This window comes from Artemia sp. Qi Xiang Cuo, chromosome 19 (genome assembly GCF_049724085.1).
Source record: "Artemia sp. Qi Xiang Cuo chromosome 19, ASM4972408v1, whole genome shotgun sequence".
Classification (NCBI taxonomy): domain Eukaryota; kingdom Metazoa; phylum Arthropoda; class Branchiopoda; order Anostraca; family Artemiidae; genus Artemia; species Artemia sp. Qi Xiang Cuo.
The window spans coordinates 42,439,164-42,455,164 of record NC_142812.1 but is presented as its reverse complement, the minus strand read 5'-3'; the positions used below and the strand labels follow the sequence as shown (position 1 = coordinate 42,455,164).

The 16,001-nt window shown below is 33.7% G+C and overlaps 1 protein-coding gene across 1 annotated transcript in view; it reads right to left on the bottom strand.

Moving 5' to 3' along the window:
• LOC148940863 (uncharacterized) overlaps window positions 1-16,001 on the bottom strand; it is a 226,281-nt gene that overhangs the window by 68,307 nt on the left and 141,973 nt on the right. The gene's annotated exons all lie outside the window — the stretch shown is intronic.

Genomic DNA, 16,001 nt, shown 5'->3' with positions numbered 1-16,001 from the left:
TGAATTTATGTAACAGGATTTTATTGAAATCAAAGTATTGTGTTATCAGTAATGTCAAAATACCACATTGAGACTTTGTTTATATTGTTCGCGTTTCGAGGCTAACGTAACAGTACTTTTTAAAGCATGGTTCTCGACTGTGTTCTTTATAATACACAAGTATCAGTTAAGCAGCGGTGTCAATATAAAATATGCTTTAACATTATAGTATACTAAAAAATTGAAAGTAATAGATTCATCAAGATGAAATAAATTTAATTCTCGAGTGTTTTATGTATAGTACACAAGTATTATTGAACAGTGTTGTCAATATAATATATGAATTAAATGAGATAGAAATTTGTGACTTAACGCTAAAAAAGTTGAAAGTAATAGACTCATCAAGATGAACTGGCATTACTTCTCGACTGTGGTCGCTATAATAGATAAGTACACAATATGGGATTAGTGAGATGATCATGAGTATGAACCATCAAGGACCGCAAGCACCGATGCCCTAAGCATCCAGGGTCCCCTCTCTCCACCCACTTCGGGCCCCCAACCGTCCAACTTTTTTTTGCCCCCACCCCGGGTCAGGCGCGTGGCTCAATTAAGAGTTAAAAATCTTTAAGAAAAAAGTTTACGGAACGTCATTTCTGACCTAATCTTTTGGTATTTAGACAAGCAGATGCTTCGAACATCTAATTCTGTTACTTTTTACCTCAAATTATCAAATATGTCATTTAGAATGTTATCATTTTTTTTTAAAGTCTCCCCGTGGCTTAAAATGTTTCCTCATTATGACTGTTCTATTTACTACCCTTAGATACTTCAGCCATTCACTCAAACATCCAGTAATAAAATCACTATTAACAGAAGTTTTCGTCACTATAAAATTAAGGCACAACAATACATATATTTTAAAATCACATTTTAAAAAGTAAGACACACAGACAATATCTATTTTCAAATCACAATTTTGACCTATTAAATGGCTAGAAATAGATTGAAGACATTCGTGAAAAGTTGAAATAGTTCTGTGTTCCATAATGACTAATAAAGTTTGGTTCATCTGTGATGTGAGAATCAGCAATTTCTTTGAATATTCTCATTTATTTGACTGAAATTATTTAATGATAATAAAAAATATAATAATGAGCTTCCGTGATCTATGATGCAGAAGATTTCTGTTACATGACTTCTTTTTTTAATATTCTCTTTTATTTGGGTGAAACTGATTGTTAATAATACAAATAAGGGTACTATTTTCCTCTACTAGGTATAGTTTCGGTCAGTTGTTAAGGAAGTTTGGTATAGGTGAATCCTATATTATTGAGATATCTTTAGCAAGGAAATATATATTTATATTTTAGAGAATACAGCCCAGAGAGCTGAGAAAGTATGATGGGTATAAGGTTGCCATTTGTCTCCACGAGATATAATTTCAGAGAGTTGTTAAGTAAGTTTGACATAGCTGTTAGATTTTCTTTGAATATTCTTGTTTATTTGCTTGAAAGCCCCCCAACCCCCAACTTTTTGAGCAATTGACCTTAAGGGAATAACTTACTTATATAATTTCGGTAAACCGTAAAACTTTGGGCCAAGAGCTACCTCGGGATGCCATTTTGGTTAATTTTACACAAAACGACATTAACTATACTAGCGACTATACTCGTTTACTTTAAGCCTTTTTCTCATATTCTTTTATTATTTATGTGGCTCGAGTTCAGAAGGACATTTGAGGTGAAATTTTATTTTTAAAATGAATTTGAAAAAAAATAAATAGAGTTATTAATTGAAATGAAGGCACATAGTTTGTCACTGTGACAAAGAGGAAAGTTTATCGGAAGAGGAAATCAGCGTAGGGATATTAAAAATGGGGTGTCAGCTGGGGGTTGAGTTGAAGTAAGATCCTCCAAGACCGACTTATTGTTTACTGTTAAAACACCGAGGATAGTGAAAATAAAATCTGTTGTTCGAACGGGTTAATGTAATGTTTGAATTGAGTATGCTAATGGTTTATTGAATCGGTGTTTAGCTATCCATGTAAAAGTAACATTGCCTTTTAGGTTACCCCGTCCAACTTTTTCTCAAAATGACATGAAATATGCTAGCGACTGTCCCAATCATACGCTATGCTTCCTCATAGACACGATACGGTTTTCCCTGGGGTACTCTATAGACATTAAATCTCGTCCAGGCTTTTACCAAGGACAATAAATCTCGTCCAGGCTTTTACCAACGACATTAAATCTCCTACATTCTTTTACCAAGGACATTAAATCGTGTCCAGGCTTTTACCAAGGTCATTAAATCTCGTCCAGGCTTTTACGAAGGACATTAAATATCGCCCAGGCTTTTACCAAGGACATTAAATCGCGTCCCGGCTTTTAACAAGGAAATTAAATCTCGTCCGAGCTTTTACCAAGGACAATAAATCTCGTCCAGACTTTTACCAAAGACATTAAATCTCGTCCAAGATTTTACCAAGGTCATTAAATCTCGCCCAGGCTTTTACAAAGGACATTCCATCTCGTCCAGGCTTTTACCAAGGACATTAAATCTCGTCCAGACTTTTGCCAAGGACATTAAATCTTGTCCAGACCTTTACCATGGACATATAATCTCGTCCAGTCTTTTTACGAAGGACATCAAATCTCGTCTAGGCTTTTATCAAGGACATTAAATCTCGTCATGTAGACCTATTTTTTGTTTCTTTTTTTATGTTTTTTTATTTATTTTTCTAATGTTCAAACAGTTCAGTGGAATAAAATTTTAGTAAAGGGAAAATCCGTTAAAAAGATCAATGTACTTAAAGGGGTTTCAGAGCTAAAATCTTGTGTGTAATAAAGGTTTAGAATCGCTTACCAACTAAATATATATCTGGCCAACACTTTGTATTTTACTTCATTTATTTGGTTTCCAAATAAGTCGCACTGAACTTTCTTATGAGACTTTTGGGTCTTGTAATTATCCCTGGGTTCAAATGATAGGAACTGGGGCTTATAGTCGATATTGTATTTTGCTCATGGAAACCAAGAAGTATTATATGAATCCTTAGGTTTCGTAGGGATAACTAACCCTTTGTCAAGATGCATCTTGGTCACCCTTAGTTAAAATACGCGAACATCTCAAATGGTAGCCTCTAAAGCATGTCACATGTTGGGATTCCACCTAAAAATCAAGCAAATTTACTTGAGCAAATCAAGGCCTCAGGGATTCCAAGTCTTTATTTCTAAATTTTACTCAGACTCACATCAAACTTAAATCCAGAAATGAATAAATAAATAAATAAAAATTCAAGCACACAAATGCAGAGGCACCAATTTTTGAAAACATTGAAAACGGGCGAGTACTACTTGTTTAATTAACAAATAAGATACAAGCAGACATTTTTTTTTACAAGATTTAAGAGAATATTGTGGTACTTGCATGATATAGTCCCTGCCACTCAAGTTGTTCATCCACATTGTAGAACTGTTTTTTTGTAAGTTTCTTTCAGCTTAGCCTGAGAGAAGACGAAGAAAAGTGATAGAATAGATGAGAAATATATAATTTGGGCTATATATTTGCACATTAGGGGTGGGGAAGGAGTAAATTATTTGTTAATTGTTAATTTAGAAAAAAATTATTAATTAATAATATGCATAATAATTTTACCTTAAAACTTAGGCCTGCAGGCCGGATATAATTTACCCCCCTAATATGCAAAATTTAGGGCAAATATTTTTATATATTGTTATATTATTTTAATACCTGTATTTAATTAGGATTAATTGTCACAAACAGGTTCTACTTTGATAAAGAATATTAGGTAGAGGCTATATTACACAAGTAAAGATTTTTTTTCTTTTTCTCAGTAAAAATATTTAAAAACAGCAGTTTCAAATTTAGAACGGGGAATAGGCTAACCCAAAAAATGACACTCCGGCAAGACCGTTAAATTCTTCTGAACCTCAACATTTCTTTGTTGTTATTTTTTTGGGGGGGGGGGGCGGGGTGGGGTTAATTGACCCATATGTAGAGTCAGTAATGAGAAAACAATATTATTTTTCTGTAAAATTGATAATTCGTCTTTGTATATGTTTGATTAGAAGATCTTCGTAGTTCTTCAGAAAATAAGGCACATCGGCTATCCAACAAGTATTGTTCAAGATTTCAGATGTTGAATTGCGGCCAGCTTTTATTGTTTTTAGGGTTATTGTCTAGTATCAAGTAAGTGCGCGATAAGTGAAGTTTCGTTAATACAAATGAAATTGTGCCAAATTTTGTTTGCTTTTACTATACCGAATTTCCTATATTATTATGTTTTTTTCAGTAAAGCGCTAGTTTTGTATAATCCTAAAAGCATAGGGAAACATAATTATTTGGTTTATTTGTACTAGTTCTATTGCTATATATTAGATAGGCTTTGAAATAATATTTTTTTTTTCGTTTTAAGTTTCAACTGCGCTCTTTACTTCCCTCGGAAAAGCATTGTTTTTTAAAATTAATTATGGAATAAACAGATGGGCAAACTTTACGATTTTTAAACTAGTGTTAGAGAACGAAAAAATTACAACCATTCTATAAAATGATAATCAAGGTTGTGCCAATATACCCTATTGACATTCTCACACACGTGAGACAGTAAAAACGTCAGAAATAGCAATCGAATCAAATTGCTGTATAATATTCCTAGAAAACACAGATAGCCGGCTTAAATATTCTATTGTTGTTAAGAGAAGAATTGGCTACCCTCGGCATGCAACTCCGCTTGCAGTTTTTTTTCGAAATTACCATGCATTTCTTTTACCAATAAACTTTTATTGTTAATACGAACCGAAATGATAATTACCATTCCTGAATAAGTGTTAGATGGAAGTTTTTTTAACTAGGCAGTTTTTCTAAATGTGTTTTTTAACTTTTGGTTACTATGGGCAGTGGTTCGCTCTTTACTCGGTTGCAGCTGCTGCTGCAACCATGATAAGTATAGCACAGTTCATGTTGTTCAGGATTTTAGATCCTGCAATCCCCCCCCCCAAAAAAAAATAGCACAATAAATTGTAAAAAAAATGTCCTGATTTTTTGTTTTAAAACTTTTTTTTAATTATCAGAGCCCTTTTAAAAACTACGGAATCTTTCAAAAGATCGCATGGGAGTATGAGCTTAAGAAATGTGCTCGGGGGAAGAGGTAAGAGTACCTGAAAAAGTAATTTGACGGCAGTGTAATTTTCTGAATACAATAAAAATTGTCTTTTTTTATATATTTTTGGTCGTCTAAGGAGGGGAGGTAAAATATTTGGTAACACACCCCTCCCCGTCCCAATAGGGTGCCAAACCCCTCCCCATACTAATAGGGTGCCTATGGGGCTCTACACGAACAAAGCAGAATTTTCAGGTTTGATTCAGACAGTGCGGTAGTCGTGCTAATTGGGAAAGGGTAAAAATTGTCCCATCTAGATTTTGAAGAATACCATTTTAGAATTATTTTTACCTCCTCGCCCCAGCCAATATTTTGAAAATTACTTATTTGGTATCTTCATTTATAATCCCGGCCTTCCTCCCCTTTTTGAAAATTAGGGCCTGTATAGTATACATTCTGAAGAAGGAGGGAGGGTGAAACGGCACTTCAAATCCCTTTCCCTGGATTTAAAGAATATATTCCAGCCTTACAGATCCATTTATTCTACATTCTTGAAACTCGAGAAAAGTTTCCAGTTCTTACAAATAACTCTGTGCATAATTTATAAAAGTTCTGCTTGTTAGATGAAAAAAAAAGATTTGACTTGTTTACACGTTCAGTTTTACAGGTTCAGTATAAGCCATTTCTAGAAATGATGTATTTTAATTTATTTTAGTAATGAAGTTTCCCCTCCAGTCTGCCATTCATTTTGAATAACATGAAAATGGGTCTTCGATCATAAAGAACCAATGAATTAGGAATGAGCTTTTATAACCCCTTTGAAGCGTTTTGGATTTTCTTTTAACAATTGTTTTAAATTAAGATAATTGTTAATCCTTCAAGTATTCTTAACGATAGTAGCGTCTTACCAAGAAGGTTTTATTTTCACCTGTAAAATCAAAGCCCCCTTGAGATGAAGTTTCTCGACATGATGGGTCGACCACTAGAATGTCAACAAAAAATGCATATGAGACAGTTTAGACAAATTTGTGTAAGAGGGTTCCTTTCTGATCCCTTTAGAATGCCTACCTGGATCATTCCTCACGGTTCTTCTCGAGCGGAAAACTTATATGATTTCAATAGCTGTTCTCAATTGCCGCCATATCCTATTAAACTCTCAGAAGACAACTTGTTCTCAAACAGAGGTGGCGCAATTGCACTGCCTAAATAAACAGCCTTAAGCCACAGAGGGCCCAGGTATATTCATGAAGGGTAGACTGGTTTCTCCGCAAGAAGTATATCAGATACAAACAAACGATTTTGTTCTCAGATAGAAACATAAGATTTTCATGAATCAAAACTACTAGGAGGGGGGCGGGGGTTCAAATTTGACAAAGTGCCAAAAATACATGGCATCCAGGAAAATAATAAGATAAGAATTTACAAAGAATGTTGAAATATCTTGAGAATGGAGGAGGAAAATTACTTGCTTTATTACTTACTTTACTCTTACTATATATTCTATCTATCTATATTACTCTTACTTAATTACTTGCTTTACTCTAAAGGACTGGACAGATGTAGCGTTTTTCTTTTAAGCTAAAAGATGACCTTTTTTATATAATGCGTGCCTGTTTTCCGCCAACTTTTTTTTAAATTAGGAATTGTTTCTAAATTAACTCGTTTTGAGTGCTTTTCCGCTCATTGTGCCCAAGCCGCACCATAGTCATACCTCTTAACGAGGCCATGTCTAGGAGGGTCCCCCCATCGGCCGTGTTGTGTGACTCGTAAACAGACCTACATCTGAACCGATTGTTGGTTTGTTTCGTTAAGTTTTTTTACCCCCCCCCCCCTTCCGAATAAAAATTTTGGATGCGGCCTTGCCTCTTAATATACTAGACAAAGTTTGTGAATCGTTATTGTCACAATTATACTGCAGAAGTGGAATATTGAAATTGTAAGAACTTGGTTTAACAGTCCTTTATGTTGCTAAACACTGTTCCCAAATATTGTCTACTTTTATCATTCCTTTATATCTTTAGCCATATTCATCATATAGATAGAAAAATTGTTGTTTGCCTTCTTTTCTAATGTCTAAAAATGGTAAACTTAATCTTCATCTAATTGGTCAATCATAAAGATTATGCTTGACATAGTTCAACTCAAGAAATCAATCACTAGATACATGACATACTATTGGCTCCGTTGCCGTGTAATTTTAATTCATCCACAAGTGTGACTGAAATGTTTTTCGGGTATTATTTAAGTTTGAGAGATTGGACTGAATAGAGCTGAATTGTTTTCAATACTGGGTTTCTGCAAATACTTGCTATTGTTTAAGTATATCTAACTGCATTTACTGATATGATTTATAACAAATCTAACAATTTTTTATTTGGCTAACCAGATTTTACGTACTTCCAATTTTAGCCTAAAAACCGCTGTCATTTATTCGAAGGCCAATTATTTTGCAGGTGAACGCTCTTAAAACGCTAAGTCTGTCTGGTCCTTTAGACTAGTTCTAGGAATGCATCTATGTATTGTTTGTTCACGATGATTGATCTGCTACTTATGTTAGTTTCTTGGAAAGCTTAATTATTTATTTGACTTAACTATTGAATTTGGATTCAGTGAATAGCATTAAACTGTTTATGGTTAATGTTTACGCTGAATCAAGTTAATATAAAGTAAAATAATCCAAATAAATGAATAGAACAGAATATAATTTATTGACACAAAAGCCCAAAGGGCCGTGGTCACTAAAACAAAGACACTTTCATACAGACATAACTTGGCACAAAAGTTTTATCAGGGCTAATGAACTCTCACCCTCATACCTAATCTTCAAAATACCTTTCTCTATGTTCTACGCCCATCGTCAGGAACCTTCCGAATCTCTATGCCTCCCATATCTTTCCTTGCTAATAAATTTATTATCTCATCTCTCTCCCAAACCTCAACCCCAAACTATTCTTTTCTTAAATCTATTAATTCACTAGTATCAGCCCTCCCTGCTTTTTCTAAACCAATCGAGTTCCATGTGAATCGAGTATTCTATTTGTTTCTTTCATTTTTAATAACATACATATTTAGTCTCTAAATCCCCGTAAAGCTCTTTTAAAAGATACAAAAACTACTTATTTAACATAAAAATTTCTATTTTAATGAACATCAAGTAAATAAAAATCACACGGAATTAGGCAACTGAGTCTCTCAATCCCAGTAAAGCTATGTTAAAAGATACAAATACTACTTATTTAACACTAAAATTTCGTTTTTAATGACCTAAAATTAAATAAAAATCACATGGAATTAGGCAACTGAGTCTCTCAATCCAAGTAAAGATCTTATAAAAGAAACAAAAAATACTTATTTAACAGAAAAATTTAGATTTTAATGACCATCAAGTAAATAAAAATCACACGGACTTATGCAACTGAGTCTCTCAATCCCCCTAAAGATATTTTAAAATAAAAAAAAACCAACAATATAAAACTCAAAGTTATATTATTATTACCAAAAATTATAGAAAAATCTCACTTAATTAGTCAAATGAGTCTCTAAATCCCCGTAAAGTTATTTTAAAAGATACAAAAACTACTTATTTAACACACAGAAACCCCATGTAACTGAATCCCTTTATAAATTACACCCCTTTTAAAATTACCCTCCTTTATTTATGTAATTACTATTTATTTAGATAAAACACAGGCTAACCTCCAAAGCTTTAATTTTTAAATTTAAACCATTTATACCGATGACATACCATAAAAAATTGGGACCCACATGGCACGGGAACCCTCCTGGGAAGGGAACCCGGGGATACCATAACTCCCTCAGGGCCCCGGGATACGCGTTCAATGTCCCCGAGGGCAACTAACCCCGAACTTCACCCCACCCCCCGCCGCCACCTTGTACGACCTTTCTTTTTAAATTGACAATATTTTTCAAACGTTACTTACGTATTATACAGACCACATCGGCGAGGTAAAGCTAGGTCAAGTCACAATGTCATTCTATCGTTACTTTTCAATTAAGCTATTGAATACTTTCTAGCAATGTCCCTTGTAAGCGTCTACGCAAATATCTTTTCTCAAATATCTTTTCGCAAAAAAAAATTCGCAAATCTCGTAAACTAAAGAATTAATTACCCTGTTCAAATGCATGACTCTTTCTAATAATGAAACAAATTAAACTAATATACAAGTTTTTAAAAAAAAAACCTACTAATCAACTTACAGATTAATGTCAACGGGTTTAAAAGAAAAAAGAAAACAGTTTATAATTAAATAGAAATATACATCAGAAAAACTTGTCCTTAATAGGACCGGTATTAAATGAGCCTGGTAACCCAATTACTTGAAAGTACACACACAACCTGTTTGGTACGGGGGCCCCAGCAAATCCAGACGAGCAACTCTACTATTAACTCATAAAAAAATTTACTTTGAATTTTAAAAGCTTTGTTTCAATTAAAGCGTAAGATTATTTGGATTTAACCCAGAACTTCCTAATTGCACATGTCATTATATATTATAGCCGAGTAGTGATTATTTAACCAATGGTCAATTGGTTATTCAAGAATTTTACTTCGTCAATCGATTATTGATGGTGAGTGTCTAGAACCACCAATTATGTAAGGGATATGATTCTAAAAAAAAACTTAATTTTTGGTGTTTTAGTAAAATATTAAATGCAAACTGATGATTTTCTTGAAATTCGAAGATAATCCCAAATGACGGTGTCTTAGACTACTAAGTGAAACATGATTAATTTTTAACTACTTGTATTATTTGTTAGACTATTAATACCATATAAACTATTGTTTGTTCTAAATATAGTTTTCTCGAAGCATTAAATTGAGGAGTATTGCTACTTTAGAATTTGGAATGGTGTATTAAGTACTTAATCAATGAATAATTGATTCAATACTCAAGTATTTTATTGCTTATTTAATCAATAATCCGTCGGTCAATCATTTTACTAAATCAGATGAGGACTAGTATGAATGAGCGTTTGTAGACTAATATTGAACCTAAAATGAGCATTTAAAATAATCAAAGAATTAAAAATTCCAAGGTTACATATCCAAATATGCAATACTACTTGGTGAGTTGCATTATGCCTTTTCTTCCTTTTCTGTCCTTTCTACTTGCTTGCTCAGAATATCAGATCAGAATATAACTTAGGCTTTGCTGAAAAAAAAAAAACAAATGACCGTGGATTGTCAGTTTAATCTACCTATACTGCTATTTATTCCTTAAAATGAAAAAAAGGGTAAAAAGAGTGAGTAAAAAATTTTTTTTTACTTATATATGTAAAAAAAGCGAAAACATTTAAACATATTTTGTTTTCAGTAGAGCACAAATTATTTTCTGGTCTTGAGAAGGCATGGGGGTTATCAGCTCTACTAATGCTAATTTTATTTGTTTCGAGTTTGACTTGGCTATTTACTCTAATTTCTGTCCATTTTGAGTTTCATTTATTTACTAATTGTGATTTGTGGTAGTTTCACGCTTGGATGATTACTTGAGTTCATTTCTGCCCATTTCGGCTTAATTGAGCTCTTTCCTTTTCTGTGAAAAATTTGTTTTGTGGAAAACGCTTTTTAGATTAATTGAATATCTTACGAAAGAAACGGGTGTGCGATTTTATTGCTCTTCAATTTTAGTAAATTTTATTTCTCTCTTTCTCTCTTTTCTCGAACAAAAAGAGAAAAAGTAGAAGTTATCTTTCTCTCGGATGTTATCTCTTCAATGTCTATATTTTTATTGTCAATAAAGTTAAATTTGTGTCAAAATAATATCACGTAGCTTATAATAATAAGCTACTGAACATAATAAATTATGTTCAGTAGCTGAAAATTAAACAGCAGTTTGTTTAATGGTGACTTCCAAACTTTGATTCATGAAAGCAGTGCATACAGAAGGACAGAGAGGACTTTCCCTCTCCTGAAGTCTTGATATTTTCATGATTTCTTCAATAATACAAGAGAAAATTCCCTTATAAATAACTTGTCTTTTGTGTTTTTTCATAAGTTGTGTCCTTGCCAAAATGTTGCCCTCCCCTGCATAATAAAATCCTATGTGTATACCTGCATGGAGTCTTTTCATAATTCTAACTAAGCTGATTTCTAAAGAACAAACTTTGTAACCTTATTAAAAATTTATGGGGGGATTTCAGTAGGGCTTGTGGCACACTGGTGAGGAAGCCACTTTGCCAGTTACTGTTCTAACAATGAAGGGCTGAAACTCAATGTCTAGGTACTGAGTGAATCAATGTACATGTGAAAGGCAGTGGCGTCTATTCAAAAAAGCTAGGGGGGAAGGGGACAAAGTGTATTTTTTTTCAAAATCAAGAGGTGGAGGCAATTTTATTGTCTCATCAATATTTTAAATGAAAAATACAAAGAAAAGGTATTTTTCAATGAATATACCAAAAAAGGTACTTTTCAAAATCTAGAGAACAAAGATACTTTGTTCTTGAATAGAACAAAAAAATTTTCCATAAACAAAGTTTATGGAAAAATGGAAAGGGGCCATTTAGTCACAAGTTAAAATTCATATTGCCCCTATTAAGGGTCAAAACCTACTGGCAGGCAGCCAACCATGGGCGAACACAATTTTTTTCCATGGTTTATCCCTGCTCTGCTCTCTCTTCTTTGGTTTCCTCATAATTAATTTATAGTTCCCAACTTTCAGGGGAGCATGATCCACCCCTCCTGTGGGTGCTCATGACATGACAGAAAAAAAAGTTTATAATGGACGAGATACAGTGATTCTTTTAGGTAGCCCACCCCCTTACACGTTGAGATCTGGCTCAGTTATGTTAGTGTATTTCCATTACTAGAAAACGCCTCATAATCAACAGTGCCATATTCTTCTTTTGAATAGAACAAATAATATTAAATTAGCCGTTACTTTCAGTTTAAAAAAATTTGAGCTTAAACATGCACAGTAGTCAAAATTTACCCCACGTCCAATATAGCTTATTGTACTCAAGCGTTTATTGAACAAGCGCCAATTTACGCTCTACTGAACGTCATTTGGGCAGGAAAATCTATTTTTAGCAAGTAATTTGGAAATTGGAAGAAATGAAAAAGTCTGGTCGTCTAAATTTTCCTCTCTACGCCCTTATATTGTTAATACTGCTCCGAAAAACCATAGTTGAAATAAAAAAAATTAGTACTGTAGGGGGGGCAGACCCCCAAGACTTTTTCTAATGTCCTCATTCCCTGTTTTTTCGTTTTTTTACTCTTTTTTAGAATAAATTTGTCAATTTGGTCAATTATTGGCACCTTTGTCACATTGGCCCCCCCCCAAGATTTTGCTCACTGGCGCCCTTGTCACATAGGGCCTTCCCCAAGACTTTGCTCTAGATCCACGGTTGAGTAGGGGACAACCCCCCTCATATACGTAATAGTCTCTGTCCATTTTAAGTTTAATGTTGCTCCTCAACGTTAACAAATTAAGCAAAACCGGTACTGCGCATCTCAACTCAACATATCGCAACTTAGAATTTTCCAACTTACGACAATCCTCTAGTCTTTTTTAAAATGGAGGAGGGTAGGTTAAACATTCAAAAAGGTTTTTTTTTTATCCAAGACCAGCTCCTCCTACCCCTCTTCTTAGCAGTGTTGGCTTATAAAATATATATATATAGCGGTGCCTTATAAAAATTCTTTAATAACTAAGGCTTAGGACCAGCTAAGAATCAGGCCACCCTATTTTCCGAAAAAAATCCTTTGTTAAACATCCTAAGAGTTTTGACTTTTTCCTGAATTAATTCAAAACAATTTTTCCACAAAATAAGTTTTTCAAAATAAAAGTAAAGAACTCCATTAAACCAAAAATGAACAAAAATAGAATCAAATAAGCTACCAAGCATACAACTACAACAAATCAGTATCAATAAATAAATAAAACCCAAAACAAACAGAAATTAAAATAAATAACAGAATCAAACTCAAACGAGCAGTAATTAATTTGAGTATGGTTTTAAACCCTATGCTTTCTAAACCTCAGAATGTAATTTGTACTTTACTAAAAAAATGCAAATGAATTTACTGAAAAAAATGTGCATTGTCAGTTTAATATGAATATGCTGATATTTATTAATTAAAATCCAAAGTAATTTTTGATTTCTTAAAGTTACAAAAGGGAAAACATTTAAAAAGTGTTTTTTTGATTGCAAGTGTTTTGGGAAATGATGGGCATTGGGACATTTGCCCTCTGATCACTTTCGACTAATAAAAAAGCCGCTAGTCCTCTCAATTTCCAATCGAATGAGCCCTTTTTGAAGCTTCTACAACACAACTTTCTATAAAAACCTTATACGCCCCAAGGGCATAATTCAGGACCCTTGTCCTGAGGCTTATGGGGGGAGGGCTGTCATCCTCAAAGACATAATTTCCAGACCTTTCAACTACGTTGAACAAAATGGCCATATCAAAAAGTTGATCGGAAATGTTCGGGGAAAAGATGGGCACGGGGCGGGGGTGATTCTCCCCCCGATTACTTTCGACTATTAAAAAGGACAAAAGCCCTCTCAATTTCCAATCCAATGACCCCTTTTAGAGGGTTTTGTGATAACGCATTCTATTTAAATAGGATATGCCCCTCGGATAAAGTTTACACTCTCAGCTCTGAGGGCTGTGGGGGAGGGAAGGGGTTATCATAATCAAAGGCCTACTTTATGGGACCTTCAACTACGTTAAAAAAATGACTATATCAAGACATTGACCGGCAGGGTTTAGGGAAATGATGGGCGTGGGGGGGCATTCATCCTCAAGGTGCTTTTGACTGATAATAAGGCCACTACCCATATCTATTCCCAATCGAATGATCTCTTATTGAAGTTTCTATCACAACACATTCTATTAAAACCTTATATGCCCCCAAGGCATAACTTGCAACCTTAGCCCTGAGGGCTGTAGGGGGGGGATTTTCATAATAAAAAACATAATTTCCGGACCCTTGAACTACGTTAAAAAATGGCTATATAAAAATGTTGATCAAAAGTGTTCGGGGAAATTAAGGGCGTGGGGAGGGGGGGGCATTTGCCCTACAATCGCTTTTGACTATTCATAAGGGCACTAGCCCTCTCAATTTCTACGACAACACTTTCTATAAAAACCGTATATGCGCCCAGGGCATAACTTACAACCTTTGCCCTGGAGGCTGTGGGGGGTTTGTCATCCTCAAAGACATATTTTCTGGACCTTTGAACTACGTTGAACAAAATGGCTATCTCAAAATTTTGCTTGGGATATTGATTAGATGCCTCTTTGGTATTTAGAATTATCTATGCGCATTTCTATTTCAGATTGTACCAACATGTAGTTTTTAAACTTAATAGGCAAATGGGAGGAAGGACGTGGGAGGGGGACTAGTTACTTTTCAATCCCTTTTAAATGCTATGAAGGACATTAGCTGTTCCAATTTCCATTCAAATTAGCCCTTAATGCAGTATCTATAACAACACTTTCTATAAAAACCTTTTTGCCCCAGGGCATAAATTACAGCTCTAACCCTCAGAACTGTGGGGGGAGTGTCCTTCTCAAAGACTTATTTTCCAGATCTTTCAACAACGTTGAACAAAATGGCTATCTGAAAATTTTATTGGATGTGTTGTGTTTGGTGAAATGGTGGGCGTGGAAGGGGTGTTAATTGCCTTTCAATCACTTTTGACTATTCAAAAATGCACAAACCCTTCCAATTTCCAATCGAATGAGTTTTTTCCAAGTTTCTATGGCAACTCCTTTGATACGAAGGAAGTGCCCTGGTCTAAGACCAGCCAAAAAAAAAAAATAATAATAATAAATAATACTTTGTGTCAACATCGTTTTTTTACTTAGGCAGCGATATTGTGCTGCCTAAGATATGCAGGAATTTTGTGAATCTTGACTCTTTCATGAATCTCTTAAAAATTATCTTATGAATCTGCATTGCACACACACGAAAAAGAACTTATTTTAATCATTTGGCAATTATCAAATAATACCTTTATGAGGTAATAAATCAAATCCAGCTTTCATTTAAAACAGGTTACTTTCAATTAAATCCCATAAATTATACATTCAGTGTAAAAATACCTGTAAAATCAATTAATCACTCAAGAACTCAATTTGAGAGAATAGATTTTTAAACGAACATCTGTGAACACAGTTTATATAATTATCCAGTATGATCTTCCCCTATCTCACCCATTATAAAAACCCTGACCTAGGTGCGAGTACTCCAGAGAACGTTTTTGCAGATATAAACATAAGCGGCATTAGATCTTTTCACGGGTAGACAAAGAATAATCACCTACGGAACAAGTACTGACAAAACCACTTGGCCGGCTCAACCAATAAGTGGACAATAAGTGCAGAAATAAATGGGAGGAGCTTTTTGTTCGCACCGAGAATGAAGAGCCAGAAATCATTTGCGGTAAACTTACTGGATAATTATATAAACTGTGTCTGTGAATGATAAGCAATATTCTTAGTCATGCTGTAAGAAAATTTTACATTCTTTTGTTTAATACTTTCGCAAATTATCAAATAGTACTTTTATAAGGTTATATATATATATATATATATATATATATATATATATATATATATATATATATATATATATATATATATATATATATATATATATATATATATATATATATATATATATATATATATATATATATATATATATATATATATATATATATATATATATATATATATATATATATATATATATATTATATATATTTATATACATATATTATGTGTGTGCACACAGAGCACACAATGCCGAGGGGTGCAAAAAAAAAACACTGAGCAATTTTTTTTCTTAAAAAAAATTGGACTGATGAGATTTGTCAAAGTGCCAGGTGCACTTTGCTGCTGCGCTGCCTATTCAGGGAAAAGTGA